Below are 12962 nucleotides of genomic sequence, written 5' to 3'. Positions count from 1 at the left end.
GGCTGACTCTGAGGAGGACGGGGAGGCACCTGGCCCTGGAGAACGAGGCGGCAGGCATGGCTGGCGCTCGCTCTTCTCAGGGACTGGAGCGAGGGCCAGGGTCCTCCTGCCTGATGGGCTCAGCCGCCTGGCTTAGCGTGCGTGTCAGGACCCCCTCCCTCATGCCCCGGGGGAGCAAGCAGGGCCCTCACGCAGCCTGCGGTTGGGGGGCTCACTCGTCACCCAGGCCCCCGAGGAGTTAGGAAGCAGAAACTGTGATTTCCAGGGGAAGCTGGGCTGTGCTACCTGATCGACAATTCCCATGTTGAAGGAAATCTGTTTTCATCACTTCTCCCAAAGAAAAAATGCTCCACGAACTTTGCAGTTTCCATTACGTGAAGTTGAAAGGTAATTCTTTGACAATTAGCAATCTTTTCTTTTGAATCATGAGAATAAAGCCGCCATGCACGCAGCTCTGTCAGCAGGAGAGGGAACTTGTGGGGGGTTTTGACAAAGTGCATAATGAAAGCCAAATGAATCCTGGGTTTTCCTCCAAGATGAACTTGAGATAGCTTTGAAATCAGAATTTATTAAGGTGCTCGTGATACTGAAAAGCACAGAATAATAACTGCAGCAGAGTAAAATATATACAATTAGAATCCTCATTTTGAGAGACTTCAATGCAGGTAGTGTTGGTGGCGCTGGGAACCCGAGGTGGTTAAGCAGAGCCTGGAACGTGAGGCTCACGTTCACTAATTGGGTAATGACAGCCGTTGCCGCGACTGTCGGCCTCCCCTGAGCCGCAGAAGTTCCCTTTGCCAAGCATGTAATTTCATTATTAAAAACCAAAACACCTCAAAAACGCCTCAAAGCCAGCATTCCACGCTACACACCCTCCACCGCGTCCGTGAGCGAACACACAGCCCTGCTCTGGCCTCATTCCCACTTTTTTGCCCATTTCCACCAGGCAGGCCCACCCCGCCCTGCCCACTGCCCCAGAAGCTGTCAAAGTTTACCAGCTTAACACTACACCACCCGGTCTTCACGTCCATTCCTCCATCCCTCAGTTCTGAGCCAAGAGTGGAGTTTGCTAAGCTGGGAAAGTGCTCGTTCCATGGACCTCAGCAAGAATGAACTCGGCAAAGCCGGCAGCGGCTGAGGGGAGTCCTCCACCCCACACGGCACGCCCAGCAGGAGCGACTGACACCCGGGCATGCCAGCCATACCCCCAGCACCCACGCAGAGTTTTCGGCTCAGTCTTCCTCTTTTGTTTGTCCCTGGAACTAAATTCAGAGCCAGAAAATGGAACTTAGAACGGCAATGAGGGTGGCTGGCAGGAGCAGGGAGCACTCGGCAGAAGAAAGCCTGCCTTCTCAGGCTCCCCAAGTCCACGGCCAGCCTGGGGGCAGTCAGGCTCCAGCAGCCTGCTACCTGGGGACAGAACATGACCCTGGAGGAAGCCCCCTTTACAGACTGGCCCCAGCACGGGGCTACGGGAACAGGGATGACAAGGTTGTTTTCATAGTCTGACCTAGGGTGGGAAGGCACACATTTTACAATCCCCTGAATGTAACTTTCAGCCAACTTGAGGGAGAATCCAAGTTGCTTTTACCCAAGTAGCAGTTGGTGAGACATCTGAAGGGTCACGTCTACCCCACCTGAATCCCCCCGGCACGTTACCCTGCACACAGAACTTCCAAGCTAAGTTCAGCAAACAGATTTCACCAAAAGAAGCCATCTGTGCCAGCACCAGCAGGCACCTCCCCGTCCTCCAGGACTCCAGAGCCCAGCTGCAAGGGCAAACGCAGCCCCCGTGGCCAGCAGACACCACAGGACATCCCCTCAAAACATCTTGCCATGTTGGCTTAGCACCTGTGCTTGACCACTTGCGGGCCAGTCCGAGTCCCCGCAGTTCACAGCTAGACACGCTCTTCCTCAATGCCCCAGGTCTGGCTCTCTCCCTCCCCTCTCCACCACCCCCAGGACCGGGCAGATTCACTGCAAGCGTCCCCTCAGCACTTGGCGCTGCCCCGACCCAGCCCAAGGATGCCTTCCCGAGACTCCTGGGAGCCGCCAGCCTACCTGCCAGGCTCTGCATCCAGGCACCGCCCTGGCCCGCCGGACCTCTGTCCTCAGCAGCGCTCCGCCGCTCCTGCGAACGCCGCCGCGCACCCTGTGGCCGCAGGCTGGCTGGCAGCAGCCGCATCAGCCTTCCCAGCGATGAGCACAGCTTGAGACCATCCACAATTAACCAAATATTGTGTGGCAGCAGCAAATCAACAGGGAAAGCAGCCCAGAGATAAAGCAGAGTGCCTTTCCAAGGGGTGCAGGACGGAGAGCTCCCGAACGCTCCACTTCTTCAAGATCCTTCCAGCCAGCCCCTCTGCTATTTTTACTGTACCATAATGCACTAGGTCTGGCTTTTACCCTATTGAAAGAACATGAATATATTATTATCCACACAAAAGAGCAGGTTATTGTTTATGAATTACCAGCCTTCCCAGCAACAAAGGCTATTTTCATAAGAAAACTCAATTTCATTTTAGCTCCAATTTGATTACCAGCTGAAGAAAAGAAGCTCTGCTCCTAACCCTCAAAGGATTTTTATTCATACCATTGAATGGGCTTTATTGCTTCCTTTTCAAAACTGACGTAGAAAGCTTTTAGAGTAAAACATTGACAAAAAATTATTGCGCTGCTATTTTGTGCAATAACAGAGCTGAAGAGGGGCAATGATTTCTCAGTCATCCTTCACTGTACTTCAGGATGGCAGAGGCTGGAATTAATGACAGAGCAGAGAGAGGAGGCAAGCTAAGGTCTCACAATGCACGTCAAATCTAAATGATCACCATACATTGAAAAGCCCCCCAAAAGCCCACAGCTGATTGATTCGTGGCTTTCACAAGGAAGACAGGCTTGAAGAGTTTATTGCTCCACAATTTGCTCGGAATTATCATAAAAATGAATGTGGAGGCTGAATGTCACCCAGCTTGCTCCAAAAACACACACCCAGGGACAAAGTTCACGCAGGAATTATCACTGCACACCGCACGCGGCAAAGCCAGGGCTGGGTGGCCGCTGCCCGGCTTCACGGTCACACTGAGCACCAGGCTCACCTGGGCTCTGAGACTCCTTCCCGCCCATGGGAACGTGGTGGGTCGTCCCATTTTTGAAGTGAGAAAAGTCCGAAGCTGTGAACAATGGCCCCAACGGCCGCTCACCCTGGCACCTGGGGGCGCCTCAGGCTTGTTGTCCTTCCCAGAGGACAGCGTGGGGAGGGTTTAAGTGGCCCAGGTGGCTGTTGTGGAAATGCTCTCACTGTGTGCACACCACTCCTCCTTCCATTGCAGTTTTGAGCAATAACGGCTCAGCTCCCGGGTTGCCAGAGAGACCTGCGCTTGGCATTGTGTAAATAGGGTCTGCGGCATAATGACGCGGGGCTCGGTGGCCTGGCCTCTCCACGCTCCAGCCTCAGGCCAGAGGGGCCTGTCGGCCAGCCTGGGCTGAGGACCCTCAATCCATGTGGCAGGCGCCAGTCCTCCCCGACTCCTTTATGAGGCACGGTTGGGACCCATAAGTGAAGAGTCTGTGATCTTTGGGGTTCCATGGTAACGCTTGTATTCAAAAACAAACTCACCGAGCAGAGCCAGAAGCAGCAGTACCCTCACTCAGGGTCGGACAGACGGCCTCCCGTGCCCACTCTCCTTCTGCCAGGCGTCTGCTGCCCCTCGCTCCAAACGAGCCTCGCTGCATGGAGGTGAGTGCTGCTGTCCAGGCTGTGCTGGCGCCGAGTAGCTGCACGTTTCTCTCAGGAGGCCACACACACCTCAGGCCAGGCTGGCCCAGCCCAAGCCCACGCCTGCCTCAGCCCCAACAGCCGTGCACGGGGCCCAGGTGCACCGAGGCTCCTGGGGGTCTCAGGTTGCCACGTGCAGCTCAGGCATGCTCAGTGAACAGGTACGCTCGTGGCTCTTGATGGAGTGGCTCAGTGGCCCCTGAAGACAACGAGTCCCAGCTGGGACACCATCTTTGGTGGCCTCCCCTTGCCATAGCTCAGGAGCCCCTGCTTCATAACCACTAGCTCCAGGTCTCAACAAAGTCACGACTAATGTTTTTTAAAAGGTAAGTTCCATCAAGCATCAGGATGCTCTGGATATTCCAGGGCTCAGCTCCTGCATGACCACCCAAGCCAACGGCTAGTGCGTAGTTCACCCAGGGTCCTGGTGCTCCCCACACCCAACCCGGTCACTCAACAGCAGACAGGCCTAGGGTGCAGTACTCAGGACACTGATGTTCTTACGTCACCGTCAGAACCGAGCTAGCAAACGCCAGCCTTTGTCCAGGAGAGTCCCTTGTCACTGCGTTTGTGCCAACTGCTGCCGGGTAACCTTGCCTCCTACCTCAAGGCACCCTGTGATTCGTTAGCTCAGAGCCAAAAGCACCGTAGCCCGCGTCTGAATGAACTCATGTTGTACGGACTTGCTCCACGAGGCACACCTGGCCTTGCCCTCAGGACACAGGAGGGTGCCTCAGCACTGTCGCCGGGGCCACCTGACATAGGAAATCAGCAAAAAGCACAAAAAAATGGAAAAGAAAAAATGTGGCACTCAGGAGACTGAAAAGGACATGGCTTCCAGAGCTGAAGGCTGCAACGTCCCGTGTCACCCCAGCTGGACAGACATGGCCAGCAGTCCCTGTTCTTCACCCTGAGCACATCTGCAAACAGACACGGGAGCTCTGCAAGGATTAAATCTGAGGTCACAAATGACTGCTGGCAGTTAGCAGAAGCACAAATACAGGAACCGCGAATAGCCAGGGCCAGTCTTGGTAAACGTAAGGCTGTGGTGTCTAGCAAGCTGTGCTGGACTGAAGTCCAGCTGAAGCCCTAAGTCCAGGGTGACTGCATTGGAAGGTAGGTAGGGTCAGAGGTCGTAGGTGTGTCCTGACCCTCCGGGTCTGAGGCTGTACAGAGGAGGATGTCCACTGCGCACAGACACAGTGAGGAGATGGCGGTCTCCAGGCCAGGATGAGACCGTGCCAGGAGCCCATCAGCTGGCACGATGACCAAGGACACCCAACCTCCCAAACTGTGAGAAAGCAGACACCCCCCGGCAAACCCCTCAGGTGAGGCACAGTTCCTGCAGCCCCAGAGGACCAGGTGCAGCGGAGGTGAGGCCCTGAAGGCAGGAGCACCCGCTGGCACCCCTGCTTCTCTGCCGCACCACCGCTCAGCGAGCACAGATGCACACACACCGGGGGCGCACGGCCTGCGTTTGGGGGCGAGGTGAGGTGCTCGGCTGCACAAAGGGTGGGTGGACCATGGGAAAGGAAGCCCACTCCCCAGGCTGGGGAACAGAGCCTGACCAGAACAGCGTCCATCTCAGGTAGCTGAGGTCAGCTGCCGGTGTCACTGGGACCGGGAGGTGGGGACCAGGGGCCCACCCAGGGGTCTACTCCCAGCACATGCCCTGGGACCTGAGTTTGCAGTCACGGGGGCACGTATGAGCAGTAGAGGCCCCAGGGCTTGCCTGTGTGGGCAGCGTTGGACCTTGTTGTAGAGCCCTGCAAGTCTGCTTTTCTAAATCATTACCCCAGAGGGTCCCTAAGAGGGTATCCTCAGCCTTTAAAGGTCAGAACTTCATGGGACAAAAGAATGCACAAAATAGGAAAAACGCTCCCCTGAAATTATGCTGAAGACAAATGCAAAAGGAACCTCGAAAACAGAGCGAACGTTTTCTCCAGGTGGGTTTCCAGAGCCCAAAGAGGCTTCAGAATGGTTGGGTTGTAGGGTCAGCGGGCCAGGGTCTGTGTGAGACCACGTGCTGGGCCTCCCAGACGGGGCTCCCCGAGCCAGGACCACCTGGACTTGTCTTTGGATTCCCAGTGCCAACCACACAATAGGGCACAACAGAAATGTGAGAACGAGACGGCCTCAGACGTCGTGGACCAGCGAGGAACCTGGCACAGATAAACCTGAGTGTTGGCTCCCATGTCGACGGAGGCTGATGCTCGGTCAATATGACCGTGAGAGATCATAAACTCGGGTGCTGTATGGTACCTCTACCTGAAACAGGACAAAACAAAAAAGAGACCTTTAAAGTCACAAGATGCACCTCCATTCTCAAGCAACCTGACGCTTGACGACCATTCAACACCCGAAGCCTAAAGACCACGTCTACCTCCTGAGGGTGGAAGAAAGACTCAGAGACCCTGTGCAGCAAGAAGACTTCACCGGTGGGCGACCTCGTCCACCATCGAGATCAAGAAGGACGTAACTTGGGTTCCAGAAAGGCGGTCTGACCCTCCGGGTGTCAGACCCTCTCATTACTCTCAGCTCATGAACTTCAACCCCACAGGAGGAACAGGTCCCATGAAACCCAGGCTTTGCACAAGTGACAGCCAAGGTGGGAGTCTCATGCTCCCAAGAGACAGCAGAGCCCGTCCCGGGGTGGCTGCTCCCCTGTCCTCTCCCACACAGACACACAGCCTGTCCTGGGGTGGCCTGCTCCCCTGTCCTCTCCCACACAGACACACAGCCTGTGCTGGGGTGGCCTGCTCCCCTGTCCTCTCCTACACAGACACACAGCCTGTCCCTGGTGGCCTGCTCCCCTGTCCTCTCCTACACAGACACACAGCCTGTCCCAGGTGGCCTGCTCCCCTGTCCTCTCCCACACAGACACACAGCCTGTCCCAGGTGGCCTGCTCCCCTGTCCTCTCCCACACAGACACACAGCCTGTCCCTGGTGGCCTGCTCCCCTGTCCTCTCCTACACAGACACACAGCCTGTCCCTGGTGGCCTGCTCCCCTGTCCTCTCCCACACAGACACACAGCCTGTCCCTGGTGGCCTGCTCCCCTGTCCTCTCCTACACAGACACACAGCCTGTCCTGGGGTGGCCTGCTCCCCTGTCCTCTCCTACACAGACACACAGCCTGTCCCTGGGGTGGCCTGCTCCCCTGTCCTCTCCTACACAGACACACAGCCTGTCCCTGGGTGGCCTGCTCCCCTGTCCTCTCCTACACAGACACACAGCCTGTCCTGGGTGGCCTGCTCCCCTGTCCTCTCCTACACAGACACACAGCCTGTCCTGGGGTGGCCTGCTCCCCCTGTCCTCTCCTACACAGACACACAGCCTGTCCTGGGGTGGCCTGCTCCCCTGTCCTCTCCTACACAGACACACAGCCTGTCCCTGGGGTGGCCTGCTCCCCTGTCCTCTCCTACACAGACACACAGCCTGTCCTGGGTGGCCTGCTCCCCTGTCCTCTCCCACACAGACACACAGCCTGTCCTGGGGTGGCCTGCTCCCCTGTCCTCTCCCACACAGACACACAGCCTGTCCTGGGTGGCCTGCTCCCCTGTCCTCTCCTACACAGACACACAGCCTGTCCTGGGGTGGCCTGCTCCCCTGTCCTCTCCTACACAGACACACAGCCTGTCCTAGGGTGGCCTGCTCCCCTGTCCTCTCCTACACAGACACACAGCCTGTCCTAGGGTGGCCTGCTCCCCTGTCCTCTCCTACACAGACACACAGCCTGTCCTGGGGTGGCCTGCTCCCTGTCCTCTCCTACACAGACACACAGCCTGTCCTGGGGTGGCCTGCTCCCCTGTCCTCTCCTACACAGACACACAGCCTGTCCCTGGGGTGGCCTGCTCCCCTGTCCTCTCCTACACAGACACACAGCCTGTCCCTGGGGTGGCCTGCTCCCCTGTCCTCTCCTACACAGACACACAGCCTGTCCCTGGTGGCCTGCTCCCCTGTCCTCTCCCACACAGACACACAGCCTGTCCTGGGGTGGCCTGCTCCCCTGTCCTCTCCTACAGAGACACACAGCCTGTCCTGGGGTGGCCTGCTCCCCTGTCCTCTCCCACACAGACACACAGCCTGTCCCTGGGGTGGCCTGCTCCCCTGTCCTCTCCCACACAGACACACAGCCCGTCCTGGGGTGGCCTGCTCCCCTGTCCTCTCCTACACAGACACACAGCCTGTCCTGGGGTGGCCTGCTCCCCTGTCCTCTCCTACACAGACACACAGCCTGTCCTGGGTGGCCTGCTCCCCTGTCCTCTCCTACACAGACACACAGCCTGTCCTGGGGTGGCCTGCTCCCCTGTCCTCTCCTACACAGACACACAGCCTGTCCTGGGGTGGCCTGCTCCCCTGTCCTCTCCTACACAGACACACAGCCTGTCCTGGGTGGCCTGCTCCCCTGTCCTCTCCCACACAGACACACAGCCCGTCCTGGGGTGGCCTGCTCCCCTGTCCTCTCCCACACAGACACACAGCCTGTCCTGGGGTGGCCTGCTCCCCTGTCCTCTCCCACACAGACACACAGCCTGTCCTAGGGTGGCCTGCTCCCCTGTCCTCTCCCACACAGACACACAGCCTGTCCCTGGTGGCCTGCTCCCCTGTCCTCTCCTACACAGACACACAGCCTGTCCTGGGTGGCCTGCTCCCCTGTCCTCTCCCACACAGACACACAGCCTGTCCTGGGGTGGCCTGCTCCCTGTCCTCTCCTACACAGACACACAGCCTGTCCTAGGGTGCCTGCTCCCCTGTCCTCTCCTACACAGACACACAGCCTGTCCTAGGGTGGCCTGCTCCCCTGTCCTCTCCTACACAGACACACAGCCTGTCCTAGGGTGGCCTGCTCCCCTGTCCTCTCCTACACAGACACACAGCCTGTCCTGGGGTGGCCTGCTCCCCTGTCCTCTCCCACACAGACACACAGCCTGTCCTGGGGTGGCCTGCTCCCCTGTCCTCTCCCTACACAGACACACAGCCTGTCCTGGGGTGGCCTGCTCCCCTGTCCTCTCCTACACAGACACACAGCCTGTCCTGGGGTGGCCTGCTCCCCTGTCCTCTCCTACACAGACACACAGCCTGTCCTGGGTGGCCTGCTCCCCTGTCCTCTCCCACACAGACACACAGCCCGTCCTGGGGTGGCCTGCTCCCCTGTCCTCTCCCACACAGACACACAGCCTGTCCTGGGGTGGCCTGCTCCCCTGTCCTCTCCCACACAGACACACAGCCTGTCCTAGGGTGGCCTGCTCCCCTGTCCTCTCCCACACAGACACACAGCCTGTCCCTGGTGGCCTGCTCCCCTGTCCTCTCCTACACAGACACACAGCCTGTCCTGGGTGGCCTGCTCCCCTGTCCTCTCCCACACAGACACACAGCCTGTCCTGGGGTGGCCTGCTCCCTGTCCTCTCCTACACAGACACACAGCCTGTCCTGGGGTGGCCTGCTCCCCTGTCCTCTCCTACACAGACACACAGCCTGTCCTGGGGTGGCCTGCTCCCCTGTCCTCTCCTACACAGACACACAGCCTGTCCTGGGGTGGCCTGCTCCCCTGTCCTCTCCTACACAGACACACAGCCTGTCCCAGGTGGCCTGCTCCCCTGTCCTCTCCCACACAGACACACAGCCTGTCCTGGGGTGGCCTGCTCCCCTGTCCTCTCCTACACAGACACACAGCCTGTCCTAGGGTGGCCTGCTCCCCTGTCCTCTCCCACACAGACACACAGCCTGTCCCTGGTGGCCTGCTCCCTGTCCTCTCCTACACAGACACACAGCCTGTCCTAGGGTGGCCTGCTCCCCTGTCCTCTCCCACACAGACACACAGCCTGTCCTAGGGTGGCCTGCTCCCCTGTCCTCTCCCACACAGACACACAGCCTGTCCCTGGTGGCCTGCTCCCTGTCCTCTCCTACACAGACACACAGCCTGTCCTAGGGTGGCCTGCTCCCCTGTCCTCTCCCACACAGACACACAGCCTGTCCTAGGGTGGCCTGCTCCCCTGTCCTCTCCCACACAGACACACAGCCTGTCCCTGGTGGCCTGCTCCCCTGTCCTCTCCCACACAGACACACAGCCTGTCCCTGGTGGCCTGCTCCCCTGTCCTCTCCCACACAGACACACAGCCTGTCCTGGGGTGGCCTGCTCCCCTGTCCTCTCCCACACAGACACACAGCCTGTCCCTGGTGGCCTGCTCCCCTGTCCTCTCCCACACAGACACACAGCCTGTCCCTGGTGGCCTGCTCCCCTGTCCTCTCCCACACAGACACACAGCCTGTCCCTGGTGGCCTGCTCCCCTGTCCTCTCCTACACAGACACACAGCCTGTCCTGGGGTGGCCTGCTCCCCTGTCCTCTCCTACACAGACACACAGCCCGTCCCTGGTGGCCTGCTCCCCTGTCCTCTCCTACACAGACACACAGCCCGTCCCTGGTGGCCTGCTCCCCTGTCCTCTCCCACACAGACACACAGCCTGTCCTGGGGTGGCCTGCTCCCCTGTCCTCTCCTACACAGACACACAGCCTGTCCTAGGGTGGCCTGCTCCCCTGTCCTCTCCCACACAGACACACAGCCTGTCCCTGGTGGCCTGCTCCCTGTCCTCTCCTACACAGACACACAGCCTGTCCTAGGGTGGCCTGCTCCCCTGTCCTCTCCCACACAGACACACAGCCTGTCCTAGGGTGGCCTGCTCCCCTGTCCTCTCCCACACAGACACACAGCCTGTCCCTGGTGGCCTGCTCCCTGTCCTCTCCTACACAGACACACAGCCTGTCCTAGGGTGGCCTGCTCCCCTGTCCTCTCCCACACAGACACACAGCCTGTCCTAGGGTGGCCTGCTCCCCTGTCCTCTCCCACACAGACACACAGCCTGTCCCTGGTGGCCTGCTCCCCTGTCCTCTCCCACACAGACACACAGCCTGTCCCTGGTGGCCTGCTCCCCTGTCCTCTCCCACACAGACACACAGCCTGTCCTGGGGTGGCCTGCTCCCCTGTCCTCTCCTACACAGACACACAGCCTGTCCTGGGGTGGCCTGCTCCCCTGTCCTCTCCCACACAGACACACAGCCTGTCCCTGGTGGCCTGCTCCCCTGTCCTCTCCCACACAGACACACAGCCTGTCCCTGGTGGCCTGCTCCCCTGTCCTCTCCCACACAGACACACAGCCTGTCCCTGGTGGCCTGCTCCCCTGTCCTCTCCTACACAGACACACAGCCTGTCCTGGGGTGGCCTGCTCCCCTGTCCTCTCCTACACAGACACACAGCCCGTCCCTGGTGGCCTGCTCCCCTGTCCTCTCCTACACAGACACACAGCCTGTCCTGGGTGGCCTGCTCCCCTGTCCTCTCCTACACAGACACACAGCCTGTCCTGGGGTGGCCTGCTCCCCTGTCCTCTCCTACACAGACACACAGCCTGTCCTGGGGTGGCCTGCTCCCCTGTCCTCTCCTACACAGACACACAGCCTGTCCTGGGGTGGCCTGCTCCCTGTCCTCTCCTACACAGACACACAGCCTGTCCTGGGGTGGCCTGCTCCCCTGTCCTCTCCTACACAGACACACAGCCTGTCCTAGGGTGGCCTGCTCCCTGTCCTCTCCTACACAGACACACAGCCTGTCCCAGGTGGCCTGCTCCCCTGTCCTCTCCTACACAGACACACAGCCTGTCCCAGGTGGCCTGCTCCCCTGTCCTCTCCCACACAGACACACAGCCTGTCCTGGGTGGCCTGCTCCCCTGTCCTCTCCTACACAGACACACAGCCTGTCCCTGGTGGCCTGCTCCCCTGTCCTCTCCTACACAGACACACAGCCTGTCCTGGGGTGGCCTGCTCCCCTGTCCTCTCCCACACAGACACACAGCCCGTCCTGGGGTGGCCTGCTCCCCTGTCCTCTCCTACACAGACACACAGCCTGTCCTGGGGTGGCCTGCTCCCCTGTCCTCTCCTACACAGACACACAGCCTGTCCCTGGTGGCCTGCTCCCCTGTCCTCTCCCACACAGACACACAGCCTGTCCCTGGTGGCCTGCTCCCCTGTCCTCTCCCACACAGACACACAGCCTGTCCCTGGTGGCCTGCTCCCCTGTCCTCTCCCACACAGACACACAGCCTGTCCCTGGTGGCCTGCTCCCCTGTCCTCTCCCACACAGACACACAGCCTGTCCTGGGGTGGCCTGCTCCCCTGTCCTCTCCTACACAGACACACAGCCTGTCCTAGGGTGGCCTGCTCCCCTGTCCTCTCCTACACAGACACACAGCCCTGTCCTGGGGTGGCCTGCTCCCCTGTCCTCTCCTACACAGACACACAGCCTGTCCTGGGGTGGCCTGCTCCCCTGTCCTCTCCTACACAGACACACAGCCTGTCCTGGGGTGGCCTGCTCCCCTGTCCTCTCCTACACAGACACACAGCCTGTCCTGGGGTGGCCTGCTCCCCTGTCCTCTCCTACACAGACACACAGCCCGTCCCTGGTGGCCTGCTCCCCTGTCCTCTCCTACACAGACACACAGCCTGTCCCAGGTGGCCTGCTCCCCTGTCCTCTCCTACACAGACACACAGCCTGTCCCAGGTGGCCTGCTCCCCTGTCCTCTCCCACACAGACACACAGCCTGTCCTGGGGTGGCCTGCTCCCCTGTCCTCTCCCACACAGACACACAGCCTGTCCTAGGGTGGCCTGCTCCCCTGTCCTCTCCCACACAGACACACAGCCTGTCCTGGGGTGGCCTGCTCCCCTGTCCTCTCCTACACAGACACACAGCCTGTCCTGGGGTGGCCTGCTCCCCTGTCCTCTCCTACACAGACACACAGCCTGTCCCAGGTGGCCTGCTCCCCTGTCCTCTCCTACACAGACACACAGCCTGTCCCAGGTGGCCTGCTCCCCTGTCCTCTCCCACACAGACACACAGCCTGTCCTGGGGTGGCCTGCTCCCCTGTCCTCTCCTACACAGACACACAGCCTGTCCCTGGTGGCCTGCTCCCCTGTCCTCTCCTACACAGACACACAGCCTGTCCTGGGGTGGCCTGCTCCCCTGTCCTCTCCTACACAGACACACAGCCTGTCCCTGGTGGCCTGCTCCCCTGTCCTCTCCTACACAGACACACAGCCTGTCCTGGGGTGGCCTGCTCCCCTGTCCTCTCCTACACAAGACACACAGCCTGTCCTGGGGTGGCCTGCTCCCCTGTCCTCTCCTACACAGACACACA

This window comes from Callospermophilus lateralis, chromosome 12 (assembly GCF_048772815.1).
Source record: "Callospermophilus lateralis isolate mCalLat2 chromosome 12, mCalLat2.hap1, whole genome shotgun sequence".
Lineage (NCBI taxonomy): Eukaryota > Metazoa > Chordata > Mammalia > Rodentia > Sciuridae > Callospermophilus > Callospermophilus lateralis.
The sequence above is the reverse complement of the archived record's forward strand: the minus strand, read 5'-3'. Positions refer to the sequence as shown.